Below are 21,459 nucleotides of genomic sequence, written 5' to 3' on the forward strand. Positions count from 1 at the left end.
ATTCTTAAAAAAATAGTTTCAAATCCCTGCCTATTAGATATCACATACTACTCTGGGACAAATAAGTAGAGAATGGTGGCAAATGTAATAAAAAAACAAGTCCCTATGGAGTCACTGGCTTCAAAGACTAAAATAACATAATGAACACCATCATGTAAAATAAACTCATATGACTTCCTAACAAGCAAATGGTGCCATACCACGACACCTACATGAAATTTTGAAAAAAAAAAATGTATCTATTCTCAATACCTTCCTATGGGAAACTTACTAGATAAGACTTTTGAACATAACAACACAAGAATTGTTATCTTCAAATAAAGACCTCCTCCCCTTCAGCTTTGCCTCTCCATCTCCAAAATTGGTGTCTTTACCAATCTTATGTGTCACTTATTGTAAATAGCAGCAAATACTAAAGTTCCTATAGCCTAGGACCTGATAATCCGGAAATCCAGTCAGTACAGAATTCTTAAAAAAATAGTTTCAAACCCCTGGCTATCAGATATCACATACTACTCTGGTACATAGAAGTAGAGACTGGTGACAAATTTACCAAAACCAAGTCCCTGTGGACTAAAAAAACACAGTGAACACCATCACTAAAATCAAATCAGATGACTTCCTAACCAGCAAATCGCGCCATACTATGACACCTACACAGAATTTTGAAAAAAGCAGACCTCTTTATTCCCAATACCTTTCAAGGTTATTGGTCTGTGGTATTTCTCCAAAACAAACCTGATACCATCTCAGACCACACAATTTTACCTTGAGAGAGAGGAGCAATAACATAAGCATTACATCTCTCTTTATTGCCCTGACCAAATCCAGCTAAAGGGACCTACCCTAAGTTATTCCACTTCACATGAAGCACCAATATCCAAGGAGGGCCCAGCAACTGAACCAAACAAACCACTTCTGACCAGACATCTCCATTGGAAATTAGATGAACATAATGGAAATGACACAGTGATATGATAGCAATCTCACCATATTACCAATGTAACTATAATGATTTGAGGTACATCTAACTTCAATGTAACAGAATAACATATAAAATATAGTAAAAGAATCTAGATAAAATCTCCATGATTATACACAGCCAATCAAAATCAAATGAGAGTACAACATTAACATGAAATGTGTGCAAGTATAAAACAAAATTGAAAACTATACCAAAAAATCCCAACTTTTTTACAATAAACAGGAAAACACAGAATTAATTCACCCAGAAGTGTATACCCCTTTACAAGCACTTTTTTTCCCAAAATGTATTGATTCTATAGTACAACACATGATAGCTACACATTGGAAAACGTACAAGGTCTGGATATCCTAAGTCTACACAATTTATCATCGCACAAAAGCTCTCAAAATCTGCTTCAGTCCTGGTTCTTTATCTAAGCCTATGGCACCACTACAGGCATTGGCTTTAAGCCCAATATACATATGAGTCTACAACCATTTGTAAAACAGCTCTTGGAATATTAGGTGAGTAAATAATGCTACTTCTATTATATTTGTCAGATAGTGGGTACATGAAGAATTTGGAAAAAAAGATAGCGAGCTATGGGAAACTTACTAGATAAGACTTTTGAACATAACAACACAAGAATTGTTATCTTCAAATAAAGGCCTCCTCCTCCCCTTCAGCCTTTCCTCTCCATCTCCAAAATTGGTGTCTTTACCAATTCTTTGCGTTACTTATTATAAAAATCAGCAGACAGTAAAGTTCCCATAGCCTAAGACCTCATCATCCAGGAAACCAGTCAGTCCAGAATTCTTAAAAAAATAGTTTCAAATCCCTGCCTATGAGATATCACATACTACTCTGGGACAAATAAGTAGAGAATGGTGGCAAATGTAATAAAAAAACAAGTCCCTATGGAGTCACTGGCTTCAAAGACTAAAATAACATAATGAACACCATCATGTAAAATAAACTCATATGACTTCCTAACAAGCAAATGGTGCCATACCACGACACCTACATGAAATTTTGAAAAAAAAATATGTATCTATTCTCAATACCTTCCTATGGGAAACTTACTAGATAAGACTTTTGAACATAACAACACAAGAATTGTTATCTTCAAATAAAGACCTCCTCCCCTTCAGCTTTGCCTCTCCATCTCCAAAATTGGTGTCTTTACCAATCTTATGTGTCACTTATTGTAAATAGCAGCAAATACTAAAGTTCCTATAGCCTAGGACCTCATAATCCGGAAATCCAGTCAGTACAGAATTCTTAAAAAAATAGTTTCAAACCCCTGGCTATCAGATATCACATACTACTCTGGTACATAGAAGTAGAGACTGGTGACAAATTTACCAAAACCAAGTCCCTGTGGACTAAAAAAACACAGTGAACACCATCACTAAAATCAAATCAGATGACTTCCTAACCAGCAAATCGCGCCATACTATGACACCTACACAGAATTTTGAAAAAAGCAGACCTCTTTATTCCCAATACCTTTCAAGGTTATTGGTCTGTGGTATTTCTCCAAAACAAACATGATACCATCTCAGACCACACAATTTAACCTTGAGAGAGAGGAGCAATAACATAAGCATTACATCTCTCTTTATTGCCCTGATCAAATCCAGCTAAAGGGACCTACCCTAAGTTATTCCACTTCACATGAAGAACCAATATCCAAGGAGGGCCCAGCAACTGAACCAAACAAACCACTTCTGACCAGACATCTCCATTGGAAATTAGATGAACATAATGGAAATGACACAGTGATATGATAGCAATCTCACCATATTACCAATGTAACTATAATGATTTGAGGTACATCTAACTTCAATGTAACAGAATAACATATAAAATATAGTAAAATAATCTAGATAAAATCTCCATGATTATAACCAGCCAATCAAAATCAAATGAGAGTACAACATTAACATGAAATGTGTGCAAGTATAAAACAAAATTGAAAACTATACCAAAAAATCCCAACTTTTTTACAATAAACAGGAAAACACAGAATTAATTCACCCAGAAGTGTATACCCCTTTACAAGCACTTTTTTTTCCAAAATGTATTGATTCTATAGTACAACACATGATAGCTACACATTGGAAAACGTACATGGTCTGGATATCCTAAGTCTACACAATTTATCATCACACAAAAGCTCTCAAAATCTGCTTCAGTCCTGGTTCTTTATCTAAACCTATGGCACCACTACAGGCATTGGCTTTAAGCCCAATATACATATGAGTCTCCAACCATTTGTAAAACAGCTCTTGGAATATTAGGTGAGTAAATAATGCTACTTCTATTATATTTGTCAGATAATGGGTACATGATGAATTTGGAAAAAAAGATAGCGAGCTATGGGAAACTTACTAGATTAGACTTTTGAACATAACAACACAAGAATTGTTATCTTCAAATAAAGGCCTCCTCCTCCCCTTCAGCCTTTCCTCTCCATCTCTAAAAATTGTGTCTTTATCAATTCTTTGCGTTATTTATTATAAAAATCAGCAGACAGTAAAGTTCCCATAGCCTAAGACCTCATCATCCAGGAAACCCGTCAGTCCAGAATTCTTAAAAAAATAGTTTCAAATCCCTGCCTATGAGATATCACATACTACTCTGGGACAAATAAGTAGAGACTGGTGGCAAATTTAATAAAAAAACAAGTCCCTATGGAGTCACTGGCTTCAAAGACTAAAATAACATAATGAACACCATCATGTAAAATAAACTCATATGACTTCCTAACAAGCAAATGGTGCCATACCACGACACCTACATGGAATTTTGAAAAAAAAATATGTCTCTATTCCCAAAACCTTCCTATGGGAAACTTACTAGATAAGACTTTTGAACATAACAACACAAGAATTGTTATTTTCAAATAAAGGCCTCCTCCTCCCCTTTAGCCTTGCCTCTCCATCTCCAAAATTGGTGTCTTTACCAATCTTATGTGTCACTTATTGTAAATAGCAGCAAATACTAAAGTTCCTATAGCCTAGGACCCCATAATCCGGAAATCCAGTCAGCACAGAATTCTTAAAAAAATAGTTTCAAACCCCTGGCTATCAGATATCACATACTACTCCGGTACACAGAAGTAGAGACTGGTGGCAAATTTAATCAAAAAACAAGTCCCTATGGAGTCACTGGCTTCAAAGACTAAAATAACATAATGAACACCATCATGTAAAATAAACTCATATGACTTTCTAACAAGCAAATGGTGCCATACCATGACACCTACATGGAATTTTGAAAGAAAAATATGTCTCTATTCCCAATACCTTCCTATGGGAAACTTACTAGATAAGACTTTTGAACATAACAACACAAGAATTGTTATCTTAAAATAAAGGCCTCCTCCTCCCCTTCAGCCTTGCCTCTCCATCTCCAAAATTGTGTCTTTACCAATCTTATGTGTCACTTATTGTAAATAGCAGCAAATACTAAAGTTCCAATAACCTAGGACCTCATAATCCGGAAATCCAGTCAGTACAGAATTTAAAAAAAAAATAGTTTCAAACCCCTGGCTATCAGATATCACATACTACTCTGGTACACAGAAGTAGAGACTGGGGACAAATTTACCAAAACCAAGTCCCTGTGGAGTCACTGGTTTCAAAGACTAAAAAAAACACAGTGAACACCATCACTAAAATCAAATCAGATGACTTCCTAACCAGCAAATCGCGCCATACTATGACACCTACACAGAATTTTGAAAAAAGCAGACCTCTTTATTCCCAATACCTTTCAAGGTTATTGGTCTGTGGTATTTCTCCAAAACAAACCTGATACCATCTCAGACCACACAATTTTACCTTGAGAGAGAGGAGCAATAACATAAGCATTACATCTCTCTTTATTGCCCTGACCAAATCCAGCTAAAGGGACCTACCCTAAGTTATTCCACTTCACATGAAGCACCAATATCCAAGGAGGGCCCAGCAACTGAACCAAACAAACCACTTCTGACCAGACATCTCCATTGGAAATTAGATGAACATAATGGAAATGACACAGTGATATGATAGCAATCTCACCATATTACCAATGTAACTATAATGATTTGAGGTACATCTAACTTCAATGTAACAGAATAACATATAAAATATAGTAAAAGAATCTAGATAAAATCTCCATGATTATACACAGCCAATCAAAATCAAATGAGAGTACAACATTAACATGAAATGTGTGCAAGTATAAAACAAAATTGAAAACTATACCAAAAAATCCCAACTTTTTTACAATAAACAGGAAAACACAGAATTAATTCACCCAGAAGTGTATACCCCTTTACAAGCACTTTTTTTCCCAAAATGTATTGATTCTATAGTACAACACATGATAGCTACACATTGGAAAACGTACAAGGTCTGGATATCCTAAGTCTACACAATTTATCATCGCACAAAAGCTCTCAAAATCTGCTTCAGTCCTGGTTCTTTATCTAAGCCTATGGCACCACTACAGGCATTGGCTTTAAGCCCAATATACATATGAGTCTACAACCATTTGTAAAACAGCTCTTGGAATATTAGGTGAGTAAATAATGCTACTTCTATTATATTTGTCAGATAGTGGGTACATGAAGAATTTGGAAAAAAAGATAGCGAGCTATGGGAAACTTACTAGATAAGACTTTTGAACATAACAACACAAGAATTGTTATCTTCAAATAAAGGCCTCCTCCTCCCCTTCAGCCTTTCCTCTCCATCTCCAAAATTGGTGTCTTTACCAATTCTTTGCGTTACTTATTATAAAAATCAGCAGACAGTAAAGTTCCCATAGCCTAAGACCTCATCATCCAGGAAACCAGTCAGTCCAGAATTCTTAAAAAAATAGTTTCAAATCCCTGCCTATGAGATATCACATACTACTCTGGGACAAATAAGTAGAGAATGGTGGCAAATGTAATAAAAAAACAAGTCCCTATGGAGTCACTGGCTTCAAAGACTAAAATAACATAATGAACACCATCATGTAAAATAAACTCATATGACTTCCTAACAAGCAAATGGTGCCATACCACGACACCTACATGAAATTTTGAAAAAAAAATATGTATCTATTCTCAATACCTTCCTATGGGAAACTTACTAGATAAGACTTTTGAACATAACAACACAAGAATTGTTATCTTCAAATAAAGACCTCCTCCCCTTCAGCTTTGCCTCTCCATCTCCAAAATTGGTGTCTTTACCAATCTTATGTGTCACTTATTGTAAATAGCAGCAAATACTAAAGTTCCTATAGCCTAGGACCTCATAATCCGGAAATCCAGTCAGTACAGAATTCTTAAAAAAATAGTTTCAAACCCCTGGCTATCAGATATCACATACTACTCTGGTACATAGAAGTAGAGACTGGTGACAAATTTACCAAAACCAAGTCCCTGTGGACTAAAAAAACACAGTGAACACCATCACTAAAATCAAATCAGATGACTTCCTAACCAGCAAATCGCGCCATACTATGACACCTACACAGAATTTTGAAAAAAGCAGACCTCTTTATTCCCAATACCTTTCAAGGTTATTGGTCTGTGGTATTTCTCCAAAACAAACATGATACCATCTCAGACCACACAATTTAACCTTGAGAGAGAGGAGCAATAACATAAGCATTACATCTCTCTTTATTGCCCTGATCAAATCCAGCTAAAGGGACCTACCCTAAGTTATTCCACTTCACATGAAGAACCAATATCCAAGGAGGGCCCAGCAACTGAACCAAACAAACCACTTCTGACCAGACATCTCCATTGGAAATTATATGAACATAATGGAAATGACACAGTGATATGATAGCAATCTCACCATATTACCAATGTAACTATAATGATTTGAGGTACATCTAACTTCAATGTAACAGAATAACATATAAAATATAGTAAAAGAATCTAGATAAAATCTCCATGATTATACACAGCCAATCAAAATCAAATGAGAGTACAACATTAACATGAAATGTGTGCAAGTATAAAACAAAATTGAAAACTATACCAAAAAATCCCAACTTTTTTACAATAAACAGGAAAACACAGAATTAATTCACCCAGAAGTGTATACCCCTTTACAAGCACTTTTTTTCCCAAAATGTATTGATTCTATAGTACAACACATGATAGCTACACATTGGAAAACGTACAAGGTCTGGATATCCTAAGTCTACACAATTTATCATCGCACAAAAGCTCTCAAAATCTGCTTCAGTCCTGGTTCTTTATCTAAGCCTATGGCACCACTACAGGCATTGGCTTTAAGCCCAATATACATATGAGTCTACAACCATTTGTAAAACAGCTCTTGGAATATTAGGTGAGTAAATAATGCTACTTCTATTATATTTGTCAGATAGTGGGTACATGAAGAATTTGGAAAAAAAGATAGCGAGCTATGGGAAACTTACTAGATAAGACTTTTGAACATAACAACACAAGAATTGTTATCTTCAAATAAAAGCCTCCTCCTCCCCTTCAGCCTTTCCTCTCCATCTCCAAAATTGGTGTCTTTACCAATTCTTTGCGTTACTTATTATAAAAATCAGCAGACAGTAAAGTTCTCATAGCCTAAGACCTCATCATCCAGGAAACCAGTCAGTCCAGAATTCTTATAAAAATAGTTTCAAATCCCTGCCTATGAGATATCACATACTACTCTGGGACAAATAAGTAGAGACTGGTGGCAAATTTAATCAAAAACAAGTCCCTATGGAGTCACTGGCTTCAAAGACTAAAATAACATAATGAACACCATCATGTAAATTAAACTCATATGACTTCCTAACAAGCAAATGGTGCCATACCACGACACCTACATGGAATTTTGAAAAAAAAATATGTCTCTATTCCCAATACCTTCCTATGGGAAACTTACTAGATAAGACTTTTGAAGATAACAACACAAGAATTGTTATCTTCAAATAAAGGCCTCCTCCTCCCCTTCAGCCTTGCCTCTCCATCTCCAAAATTGGTGTCTTTACCAATCTTTTGTGTCACTTATTGTAAATAGCAGCAAATACTAAAGTTCCTATAGCCTAGGACCTCATAATCCGGAAATCCAGTCAGTACAGAATTCTTAAAAAAATAGTTTCAAACCCCTGGCTATCAGATATCACATACTACTCTGGTACACAGAAGTAGAGACTGGTGACAAATTTACCAAAACCAAGTCCCTGTGGAGTCACTGGTTTCAAAGACTAAAAAAACACATTGAACACCATCACTAAAATCAAATCAGGTGACTTCCTAACCAGCAAATGGTGCCATACTATGACACCTACTCAGAATTTTGAAAAAAGCAGACCTCTTTATTCCCAATACCTTTCAAGGTTATTGGTCTGTGGTATTTCTCCAAAACAAACCTGATACCATCTCAGACCACACAATTTAACCTTGAGAGAGAGGAGCAATAACATAAGCATTACATCTCTCTTTATTGCCCTGACCAAATCCAGCTAAAGGGACCTACCCTAAGTTATTCCACTTCGCATGAAGCACCAATATCCAAGGAGGGCCCAGCAACTGAACCAAGCAGACCACTTCTGACCAGACATCTCCATTGGAAATTAGATGAACATAATGGAAATGACACAGTGATATGATAGCAATCTCACCATATTACCAATGTAACTATAATGATTTGAGGTACATCTAACTTCAATGTAACAGAATAACATATAAAATATAGTAAAAGAATCTAGATAAAATCTCCATGATTATACACAGCCAATCAAAATCAAATGAGAGTACAACATTAACATGAAATGTGTGCAAGTATAAAACAAAATTGAAAACCATACCAAAAAATCCCAACTTTTTTACAGTAAACAGGAAAACACAGAATTAATTCACCCAGAAGTGTATACCCCTTTACAAGCACTTTTTTTTACAAAATGTATTGATTCTATAGTACAACACATGATAGCTACGCATTGGAAAACGTACAAGGTCTGGATATCCTTAGTCTACACAATTTATCATCACACAAAAGCTCTCAAAATCTGCTTCAGTCCTGGTTCTTTATCTAAACCTATGGCACCACTACAGGCATTGGCTTTAAGCCCAATATACATATGAGTCTCCAACCATTTGTAAAACAGCTCTTGGAATATTAGGTGAGTAAATAATGCTACTTCTATTATATTTGTCAGATAGTGGGTACATGAAGAATTTGGAAAAAAAGATAGCGAGCTATGGGAAACTTACTAGATAAGACTTTTGAACATAACAACACAAGAATTGTTATGTTCAAATAAAGGCCTGCTCCTCCCCTTCAGCCTTGCCTCTCCATCTCCAAAATTGGTGTCTTTACCAATCTTATGTGTCACTTATTGTAAATAGCAGCAAATACTAAAGTTCCTATAGCCTAGGACCTCATAATGCGGAAATCCAGTCAGTACAGAATTCTTAAAAAAAATAGTTTCAAACCCCTGGCTATCAGATATCACATACTACTCTGGCACACAGAAGTAGAGACTGGTGACAAATTTACCAAAACCAAGTCCCTGTGGAGTCACTGGTTTCAAAGACTAAAAATACACAGTGAACACCATCACTAAAATCAAATCAGGTGACTTCCTAACCAGCAAATGGCGCCATACTATGACACCTACACAGAATTTTGAAAAAATCAGACCTCTTTATTCCCAATACCTTTCAAGGTTATTGGTCTGTGGTATTTCTCCAAAACAAACCTGATACCATCTCAGACCACACAATTTTACCTTGAGAGAGAGGAGCAATAACATAAGCATTACATCTCTCTTTATTGCCCTGACCAAATCCAGCTAAAGGGACCTACCCTAAGTTATTCCACTTCACATGAAGCACCAATATCCAAGGAGGGCCCAGCAACTGAACCAAACACACCACTTCTGACCAGACATCTCCATTGGAAATTAGATAAACATAATGGAAATGACACAGTGATATGATAGCAATCTCACCATTTTACCAATGTAACTATAATGATTTGAGGTACATCTAACTTCAATGTAACAGAATAACATATAAAATATAGTAAAATAATCTAGATAAAATCTCCATGATTATACACAGCCAATCATCAAATGAGAGTACAACATTAACATGAAATGTGTGCAAGTATAAAACAAAATTGAAAACTATACCAAAAAATTTCCAACTTTTTTACAATAAACAGGAAAACACAGAATTAATTCACCCAGAAGTGTATACCCCTTTACAAGCACTTTTTTTTACAAAATGTATTGATTCTATAGTACAACACATGATAGCTACGCATTGGAAAACGTACAAGGTCTGGATATCCTAAGTCTACACAATTTATCATCACACAAAAGCTCTCAAAATCTGCTTCAGTCCTGGTTCTTTATCTAAACCTATGGCACCACTACAGGCATTGGCTTTAAGCCCAATATACATATGAGTCTCCAACCATTTGTAAAACAGCTCTTGGAATATTAGGTGAGTAAATAATGCTACTTCTATTATATTTGTCAGATAGTGGGTACATGAAGAATTTGGAAAAAAAGATAGCGAGCTATGGGAAACTTACTAGATAAGACTTTTGAACATAACAACACAAGAATTGTTATCTTCAAATAAAGGCCTCCTCCTCCCCTTCAGCCTTTCCTCTCCATCTCCAAAATTGGTGTCTTTACCAATTCTTTGCGTTACTTATTATAAAAATCAGCAGACAGTAAAGTTCCCATAGCCTAAGACCTCATCATCCAGGAAACCAGTCAGTCCAGAATTCTTAAAAAAATAGTTTCAAATCCCTGCCTATGAGATATCACATACTACTCTGGGACAAATAAGTAGAGACTGGTGGCAAATTTAATCAAAAAACAAGTCCCTATGGAGTCACTGGCTTCAAAGACTAAAATAACATAATGAACACCATCATGTAAAATAAACTCATATGACTTCCTAACAAGCAAATGGTGCCATACCACGACACCTACATGGAATTTTGAAAAAAAAATATGTCTCTATTCCCAATACCTTCCTATGGGAAACTTACTAGATAAGACTTTTGAACATAACAACACAAGAATTGTTATCTTCAAATAAAGGCCTCCTCCTCCCCTTCAGCCTTGCCTCTCCATCTCCAAAATTGGTGTCTTTACCAATCTTTTGTGTCACTTATTGTAAATAGCAGCAAATACTAAAGTTCCTATAGCCTAGGACCTCATAATCCGGAAATCCAGTCAGTACAGAATTCTTAAAAAAATAGTTTCAAATCCCTGGCTATCAGATATCACATACTACTCTGGTACACAGAAGTAGAGACTGGTGACAAATTTACAAAAAACCAAGTCCCTGTGGAGTCACTGGTTTCAAAGACAAAAAAAACACAGTGAACACCATCACTAAAATCAAATCAGGTGACTTCCTAACCAGCAAATAGCGCCATACTATGACACCCACACATAATTTTGAAAAAAGCAGACCTCTTTATTCCCAATACCTTTCAAGGTTATTGGTCTGTGGTATTTCTCCAAAACAAACCTGATACCATCTCAGACCACACAATTTTACCTTGAGAGAGAGGAGCAATAACATAAGCATTACATCTCTCTTTATTGCCCTGACCAAATCCAGCTAAAGGGACCTACCCTAAGTTATTCCACTTCACATGAAGCACCAATATCCAAGGAGGGCCCAGCAACTGAACCAAACAAACCACTTCTGACCAGACATCTCCATTGGAAATTAGATGAACATAATGGAAATGACACAGTGATATGATAGCAATCTCACCATATTACCAATGTAACTATAATGATTTGAGGTACATCTAACTTCAATGTAACAGAATAACATATAAAATATAGTAAAAGAATCTAGATAAAATCTCCATGATTATACACAGCCAATCAAAATCAAATGAGAGTACAACATTAACATGAAATGTGTGCAAGTATAAAACAAAATTGAAAACTATACCAAAAAATCCCAACTTTTTTACAATAAACAGGAAAACACAGAATTAATTCACCCAGAAGTGTATACCCCTTTACAAGCACTTTTTTTCCCAAAATGTATTGATTCTATAGTACAACACATGATAGCTACACATTGGAAAACGTACAAGGTCTGGATATCCTAAGTCTACACAATTTATCATCACACAAAAGCTCTCAAAATCTGCTTCAGTCCTGGTTCTTTATCTAAACCTATGGCACCACTACAGGCATTGGCTTTAAGCCCAATATACATATGAGTCTCCAACCATTTGTAAAACAGCTCTTGGAATATGCCATACCACGACACCTACATGGAATTTTGAAAAAAAAATATGTCTCTATTTCCAATACCTTCCTATGGGAAACTTACTAGATAAGACTCTTGAACATAACAACACAAGAATTGTTATCTTCAAATAAAGGCCTCCTCCTCCCCTTCAGCCTTGCCTCTCCATCTCCAAAATTGGTGTCTTTACCAATCTTATGTGTCACTTATTGTAAATAGCAGCAAATACTAAAGTTCCTATAGCCTAGGACCTCATAATCCGGAAATCCAGTCAGTACAGAATTCTTAAAAAAATTGTTTCAAACCCCTGGCTATCAGATATCACATACTACTCTGGTACACAGAAGTAGAGACTGGTGACAAATTTACCAAAACCAAGTCCCTGTGGAGTCACTGGTTTCAAAGACTAAAAAAACACAGTGAACACCATCACTAAAATCAAATCAGATGACTTCCTAACCAGCAAATGACGCCATACTATGACACCTACACAGAATTTTGAAAAAAGCAGACCTCTTTATTCCCAATACCTTTCAAGGTTATTGGTCTGTGGTATTTCTCCAAAACAAACCTGATACCATCTCAGACCACACAATTTTACCTTGAGAGAGTGGAGCAATAACATAAGCATTACATCTCTCTTTATTGCAATGAGAGGTCAACATTAACATGAAATGTGTGCAAGTTTAAAACAAAATTGAAAACTATACCAAAAATCTGAACTTTTTTTTACAGTAAACAGGAAAATGCAAATTAATTATTTCACCCAGAAGAGTTACAATCTTACTTTTTTTTTTATAGCTCTACAAATACAAAATGTATAGATTCTTTAGTAACACACATTATAGCTACACATTGGAAAACAAACAAGGCCTGGATATCCTAAATCTACACAATTTATCATCACACAGAGGCTCTACTAATCTGCTTCAGTCTGGGTTCTTTATCTATAATGCTATGGCACCACTACAGGCATTGGCTTTAAGTACAATATCCATATGTGTCTCTAACCATTTGTAAAACAGCTCTTGGAATATTGGATGCGAAAATAATGCTACTTTTAGTGTATTGGTCAGATAGTGGGTACGTAAAAAATTTGGGAAAATAGATAGCAAGCTATGGGAAATTTACTAGATAAGACTTTTGAATATAAGAACACAATTACTGTTATGTTCAAATGAAGGCCTCCTCCTCCCCTTCAGCCTTGCCTCTCCAGCTCCAAAATTGGCGTCTTTACCAATCCTTTGAGTCACTTATTGTAAATAGCAGCAAATTGTAAGGTTCCCAGAGCTTAGGATCTTATCCTCCAGGAAATCAATCAGTCTAGAATTCTTAAAAAAAAACTAGTTTCAAACCCCCGGTCTATCAGATATCACATACTACTCTGGTTCACAGAAGTAGAGATTGGTGACAAATTTACTGAAACCAAGTCCCCGTGCCTTCACTGGTATAAAAGATTAAAAAAAATTGTGAACACCATCTTGTAAAATCAACTCATATGACTACATGGTAATTTGAAAAAGGCAGACATCTCTATTCCCAATACCTTCCAAGGTGATTGGTCTCTGGCATTTCTCCAAAACAAACATAATGCCATCTCAGACCACACAATTTTATCACCCAAGAGGAACAATAACATAAGCATTACCTCTCTCTTAATTGCCAAAGTCATTCCACTACACATGCAGTGCCAATATCCAAGGAGCGTCCAATAACTGAACCAAACAAACCACTTCTGACCAGACATCTTTATTGGAAATTAGATGAAAATAATGGAAATGACACAGTGACATGATAGCAATCTCATCATATTACCATTGTGACTATCATGATTTGAGGTACATCTAACTTCAACGTAACAGAATAACATTAAAAAATATAATTTAAAAAATCTAGATAAAATCTCCGCTATTATACACATCCAGGCAAAAACATATGAAAGGATAGCATTAACATGAAATGTGTATAATTTTAAAACAAAATTGAAAACTATACTAAAAAATTCCCAACTTTTTTACAGTAAACAGGAAAATGCAGAAGAATTAATTCATCCAGAAGTGTACACCCCTTTACAATTTAACTATTTCATAACTCTATAGGTAGAAAATGTATCGATTCTCTAGTAACACAGATGATAGCTACACATTGGAAAACAAACAAGCCCTGGATATCCTAAATCTACACAATTTATCATCACACAAAAGCTCTCAAAATCTGCTTCAGTCCTGGCTCTTTATCTCTAAACCTATGGCACCACTACAGGAATTGGCTTTTAGTACAATATACATATGAGTCTCCAAACATTTGTAAAACAGCTCTTGGAATATTAGGTGAGTAAATAATGCTTTTTCTATTATATTATTTAGATAGTGGGTAATTAAAGAATTTGGACAAAAAGATAGCGAGCTATCAAAAACCTTTGTTAGGGCCTATTCACATCACCGTTCATTTCCGTGCCGGGGTTCCATCGGAGGGTTCCGTCGGGTGAACCCCGCAACGGAAAGTGAAACTGACAGCACAGCTTCCGTTTCGCTTTCTGTTGCGGGGTTCACCCGACGGAACCCTCTGACCCCGGAACGGAAATGAACGGTGATGTGAACAGGCCCTTAATAAGACTTTTGAACATAACAACACAAGTATTGTTATGTTCAAATAAAGGCCTCCTCCTCCCCTTCAGCCTTGCCTCTCCATCTCCACAATTGGTGTCTTTACAAATCTTTCGTGCCACTTATTGTAAATAGTAGAAAATAGTAAGGTTTCCATAGTACAGTGGTACTCAGAAGTAGTCTGGTCGCAAATTTACTAAAACCAAGTAACTGTTGATTCACTGGATTGAAAGACTAAAAGAAACTTACTGAACACCATAACATAAAATAAACTCATATGACTTCCTAACCAGCAAATGGTGCCATACCACGACAGCTACATGGTATTTTGAAAAAAGAAGATATCTGTAAAGGGAAGTGTTTTATATATTTATATCTATGTACATGTAGTGTAGATATATATATATGTATTTGTCCCTCCAGAAAGGTATCATCTAATCAGACACCCTGGGGGATGTAAAACAAACAATGAACTAATCCAGGAAGCAGGAAGTTCCAACTGCCCTTCCATCCCCCTACTAGATAATGGAATTCCATGAGGCCCAGGCTCCCTCCCTTTCACGTGCATGAGCCTGTGAGGTCAAACAGATGTGCACGGGGGGTGGGGGTTTAAAAGGAAAAACAGTCTCAAAGTTCTCGCTCTTGTTCCTGCTCCCTGGCTCCACTAAGGGTCTCCTCTTCCCTCCTGGCCTGCTCTTGCCTCATGGCCCTTCCTGAGAGACCACACCAACTTGTACCACATGAAGCGCTAGTTAGTGTATAAGTGATATAAGTGATTAAACATTGTTCTAATTTTTCACGAGTCAGGAAATATTATAAATTAGATTCTAATTTATAACATTTCCCAGTGCTGGTCACTAGATGAAGCAATTCCCAAAATTTAAGCATTGGCATGTGGTAAAGCAACCACATTGCTTTATGCTGCAAAATTTGAGAATACTCACTCGCTCTAGTGAGCTCACAGAATCCCCCCTCCTTTATCCTGGCTAGTGCCAGGAGAAAGGAGGGGATTGAACGGTCAAACCTCCTACACTGTGTGTCGCCATTTTTTGAGCTAACACACAGTGTTAGTAGGTTTACATACAGTAGTAATCACACACTAAAACACGTACATACACAGACCTAACTTACCTGCTCCTGCTGCCGCCGCTCCCTCTGGTCCGTCCGTTCCGTCTGCTCCCTCCGCTCCAAGTGCACAAGTACGGAAGCCGCGACCGGTAGTAGTAATCTTACTGTCCGGCCGCGGCTTCCGGTCCACAAGAACATGGCGCCGGACGTCGCTCGGCCGAAGACCTTCAATTTGGACTGTGTGGCATGCGCCGCTCCCACACAGACGGCGTACAGCATAGTGGATGGACGGGCCCTGTTTGCATTCACTATGGGGCTGTATGTGCCGTATTCCATGTCTGTATGTGTCGTTAATCGACACATACAGAGATGGAAAAAAAAATGGCAGCACCCATAGACAAGAAAAAGTTAAAAAATAAAAAAAAGTAAAACACAAACACACAAATAAATAAAACACTTTTTAATAAAACATTAAAAGCAAATTGATATAAAAAAAATTTTTTTCGCGACACTCGTCCTTTAAAAGGATATTTTCATCTTAGATATTTATTGCATATCCAGAGTATGTGTCTGATGGATGTAGATAATAGCTGTAGGACCCGCACTTATTTTGAGGACGGGAGATCCCTGATAGCATACCTGTCGCCTAATATATGTCATAAATATACAAATAAACCATCATCCATTTCTCAAACAGAATTGTTGTCATTATTAAGTCTTTTCAAACAGTAAATTTGCAATAGCCTAGAATCAAAACTCAGTAATTCTGTTAATCCATAATTGAAACAGGCTAAAAAAGAAAAAAAAATTCAAACAACTTGCATAGGTATAACAATATAGATGTAGCAACACTCACCTTACCAATAAAATTGAAAAAATATAATAATACTCACCTTATCAATAATAAAAAAAACAGTAATCAAAATTTTTTTGATCCCCTTTTCTCCCATGCTAGCGTGTCCCTGGTTGCCTGCTACTCCCTGTTCTTCTGACCTCAGCAATGATGTGTCGACACGACATGTGACCGCTGTAGTCAATTACTGGCTGTAGTGGTGATATGTCCACACCATTGGGTTTACCTTTGCAGTCAGTGATTGTCTGCAGCAGCCACATGTCTTGTCAACACATTAATGACACGAGCGCTGTGTGCGTAGTTTTTCACGTCCGAGGTGCATCCGTGACCTGCGCTGTGGGACGTGATGTCACGCATCCCCCATAGATTAGGCCTTATTCACATGAATGTGATAAACGTCCGTGTGTCGGCCGTTGAAACAACGGCCGTCACACGGACCTATATAATTCAATGTGGCCGTTCACACGTCAGTTGTTTCAACAGACCATGTGAAGGGTCAGTGAGAAAATAGGACATGTCCTATTTTTTCACGCTTCACGCATCCCTCCATAGGCTCTAATCTATGGGGGATGCGTGACATCGCATCCCGCACCGCAGAACTGTCGTTTTTCACGTCCGAGATGCGCAGTGCTCGTGTGAATAATGCCTTAGAGTCTATGGAGGGATGCGTGAAGTGTGAAAAAATAGGTCATGTCCTATTTTCTCATGGACCCTTACCACGGTCCGTTGAAACAACTGACGTGTGAACGGCCACATTGAATTATATAGGTCCGTGTGACGGCCATTGTTTTAACGGCCGACACACGGACGTTTATCACGTTCGTGTGAATAAGGCCTAAAGCTAAACAGATATCAGCGGGGGACAATGAAAGTGTCGGAACAGGAGTGGCAGGGTATTAGTAAGGTGAGTATTACTTCTTTTGTTATTGTAAACACATGTAAGCTATTTGGAAAAATTGTCATGGGGTTGGACGACCACATTATTATTATAGTGTAACCTCTACATTGTTACATGTAATGGTTGTTTACCTATCATAATTACTGGCATATCTCTAGGACATGCCAACAAATATAATGTCTGACCGCCTAAACTAATACTGATCAAGAGATGCCAGACATAGCGGAAGGAGCAGCGTCAATCCAACCAGTGCCGATACAGCATTATTCTCTTCACAGGCGGCAGTCCTAGCAGTCACACCGGCACTAAGTACATCTTCATGACATGTTGTAGCAATATCAATCAATCCTGATACGTTGTTTTTTTTTTACTTTTCATCGAACACAGAATAATTGAGGGAACAAGGATTTGTTGACTTAAAACTCAGAGGAAGTAGATTAAGCTTATTCTGTTCTTTTTGTAGCTGCTATATGGAGCAAAATTTCAATACGATGTATATTACAAAGTAACTATAATTTATATTATTACAAAATTCATTTAGCTGGGCGGTATTACAGCACTTCCTTGGGGCTTTATTTGGGCATTTTGAGTTGGTTTTACTCTAGAAATGTAAGGCCTTACTATAAAGTGCCCATTTTTGGCCCTCTATAGCAGTATCATTTTGGCATGGGATGGTGATATTATTTGAACTCTGAGTTGAGGTGTTACAAAATTCAGTCCTAGTAAGTGACTAGGACACTGCTGCTTGGTTACTGAATGGCAGTATTAGTTGAAGTGGTTCTGTACTAATGCTAAATAAATGTTAAAAAGTGTCAGCACCTAAAGTGATAAGTAATATATAATGTATTAAAATTCTGCCTCTGTAAATAGATACTCTACTGAGATACCAATGAGCTACAAGCATCTTCTTTCTAGGGAATGGTGGGTGGTATCAGAGACTACACCCCAGTGATGAAAACCTCTGATATGTCTACATATAGGTTTTCTATACTGGACGTGTTGTTTGAAGGGGTTGTCTTATGAAGACATGTATATGAAGAAGATATAGAAGGTGATTAGACGCTCAGGAACCCCCAGTCTATGAGCCAAAATGGAGAGACAATATGTTAAAGCGGTTCCTGTTCTGGAGGACTGGAGTCGTCTATACATAACATAAATAGCCATTCATTTGACTTGTCACTATGTAATATTACATTTCCCTTCCTACTTTCTCGTCTCTGATGGGACAATCCTTTAATGAACTTGTGTTGGCTGATGTTCTTCTCTCTTACATGCAGTTGAGGATCGCAGTTATAAATGATTTCTACTTTTCAGTTTTACGCTACAGTACATTTACATAAAAAGGTTATTACTTGCGGTAAATGTGTCATTGTTGTGAATAGGGTTTTGCAAAATTCTATTCACACAATGCAGCCATAAACTGTATGGTTTATCCATTGGAGTGTTGTTGCATTTTTTACCATGGTATTTTACCATCAACTTCAAGTAAAAGCCCTGTTTTCCCTTGTATTACTATGCAACAAATGCACGTTATACTATTCCACATACCTATTATTATAGAAACTATGGCGTTTTTCCATTGATGTTTTACTAAATTACATTTCTAGATTATATACAAATGGACTGGCCATTTCCAATTATACCATAGACTGGCCAAATAAAGAGATATAAAGGGCATCATCACAATGCAGACCAGGCATATCATAATGATTATAATATTGATCATGTGAAGGGAAAGGCACAGTAAAACAATAAATATAAAAACATTAAAGGGGCTGTCTGGGCATGGGACGGTTTTCCATACTGATGACCTATCCACAAGATAGGTTATCAGTATGTGGTGGGTGGGGGTCCGACACCCAGACCCCGAACCAGGCATCGGATGTTATGCAGTTTCCGGTGTTGGAAGCAGATGGCTTGTACACTGTATTGCAGCTGTGCTATAGTACTGCAGCTCTGCTCCTATTCACTTGAATAAGAGCAGAGCTGCAGTTCTGCAGCATGGCCGTTATCCTGTGAATGAAGCCATCTGCTTCCGGCACGGACCACTGCATAACTTCCAGAGGCAGCCAAAACAGCTGATCGTTGCGGGGTCTGGGTGTTGGGCCCCCGCCGATCATATGCTGATAACCAATCTTGTGGATAGGTCGTTAGTATAAAAAAATGCATACGGACAACTCCTTTAAATCCAGTGACTTACGGCTGAGGTGGTTCGCTTTACTTTTCATTTTTGACAGGGCTAGACCATTGTGAAGTGTTCTTACAGCTACGACTTTACTCTTCAGCAAATGAAAGTCTCGGCTCTAGCAGGGCACAAAAAAATAAATGTTTTAGATGCCATAGTAACCCAGTTGCATTACCATGGGATACATTGTCTACCACATTGCCTACCAGCTGCCACATAAAAAGTGGCTGCTAACCCCATAAACAGTGTCAGCCCTGCTGCCACTTTAAAAAAAAAAATGGCCAGCTGGGCTGATGCATAGTGCCAGCCATGGTGCTCAAATGCTGTGAAACAAAAATATCATGCCATTTCCTAACAGCATTGTCTGGCCTAATTCTACCTTAATTTCATGATTTGCACACAGATTCATGGCGCTGAGGTTCATACATTGGTGTAACTATAGCCGTAACAGCCATAGCAGCTGCAATAGGGCCCAGAGGTCTAGAGGGCTCAATCAGGTGCAAGAACATTGTTCCTTTTTGTGGAGATTACAAAGTTGGTGGCTTTCTGCTATCTATCACCACTATATGGGTTCTCTGATATACGGGACTATTATCCATTTCTTCAAGTCTCGCTACTTATGCTGCTTTGTTCGCTCTCAGCCATATCCATCACTCAGCTGAACTGACGGTTTGGCTGAGAGTGGGTCCTGTGTGTCTCTAACACACAGGATCCCGATAATATTGATCACATCTATGCTGAACAACTTAGATGTGATCAAGACTGTGCGCATGCCACCATCCTCCAAAGGCCAGGGGGGAGGGGGTTTATCTATAACCCTTAAATAATTAGACCGACACCAATTTCCTTTTAACGTGGGTTGACTCGAGGGTCGGCCACAGCTTTATTTATTATTTCTTTATTATCCAATTTCCACATAACTTATTAACCGTTTCATACCCGTATGCCAGCCTGCCTAGGGCAGGGCATGTAGGTCACTTTTCTTATAACAAAATAACGCCTGCTGTGACATATGAACACCCCAACACTCCATCATGTTCACCAGCACTTAGCCCGAACCATATCATCCCCATCACACGCAGTACAAAATTCCAAAATAGCACCAATCGTCCTAAACCGCTCATGAAACTAACCGGTTAACTTGTCCTAAGCCCTTCCTTCGCCCCCCACCTCTTTTTTTTTTTTTTTTTTTTTAAATTATGATTTATTTATTTTTTTTTATTTTTTTTTTATAACCAGTCGATCCCGTGAGGCCCTCACAACCCAAACATAGGGAGGGAGGGTGGGACACGCAAACGGCCAGAAGAGGAAGATGGCCGCCCTCCGCTGCCTTAAGAAACCTTTGCCATGCAGGGAGGGTCCCCCGACCACAGCCCGCCTCCGGAACGCCCATAGGGGCGGGTCCTTATGCCATTACGATTCCTTACACACGCTACGCTGCTCCCTGCTCTACCCGCCCTGTCCTGCCTGTTAGCCCCCTTTTAACCCCCGCTGTGCCGCACAGTCATGAGCCCAGCGGCTAATACGCCTGAGGGCTTCCAGGACTGTGCGCATGCCACCATCCTCCAAAGGCCAGGGGGGAGGGGGTTTATCTATAACCCTTAAATAATTAG

At 37.8% G+C, this 21,459-nt stretch overlaps 1 long non-coding RNA gene across 1 annotated transcript in view; it reads right to left on the bottom strand.

Annotated features, from left to right (window-relative positions):
* Window positions 1–21,459, bottom strand: part of LOC142741258 (uncharacterized) — a 266,463-nt gene that overhangs the window by 238,483 nt on the left and 6,521 nt on the right. Inside the window, exon 2 of the long non-coding RNA XR_012881049.1 lies at window positions 19,862–19,964. This is a non-coding gene — a long non-coding RNA (uncharacterized LOC142741258). The remainder of the gene's footprint in view (window positions 1–19,861; window positions 19,965–21,459) is intronic.

The sequence above is a fragment of the Rhinoderma darwinii genome, chromosome 2 (genome assembly GCF_050947455.1).
Source record: "Rhinoderma darwinii isolate aRhiDar2 chromosome 2, aRhiDar2.hap1, whole genome shotgun sequence".
NCBI lineage: Eukaryota > Metazoa > Chordata > Amphibia > Anura > Rhinodermatidae > Rhinoderma > Rhinoderma darwinii.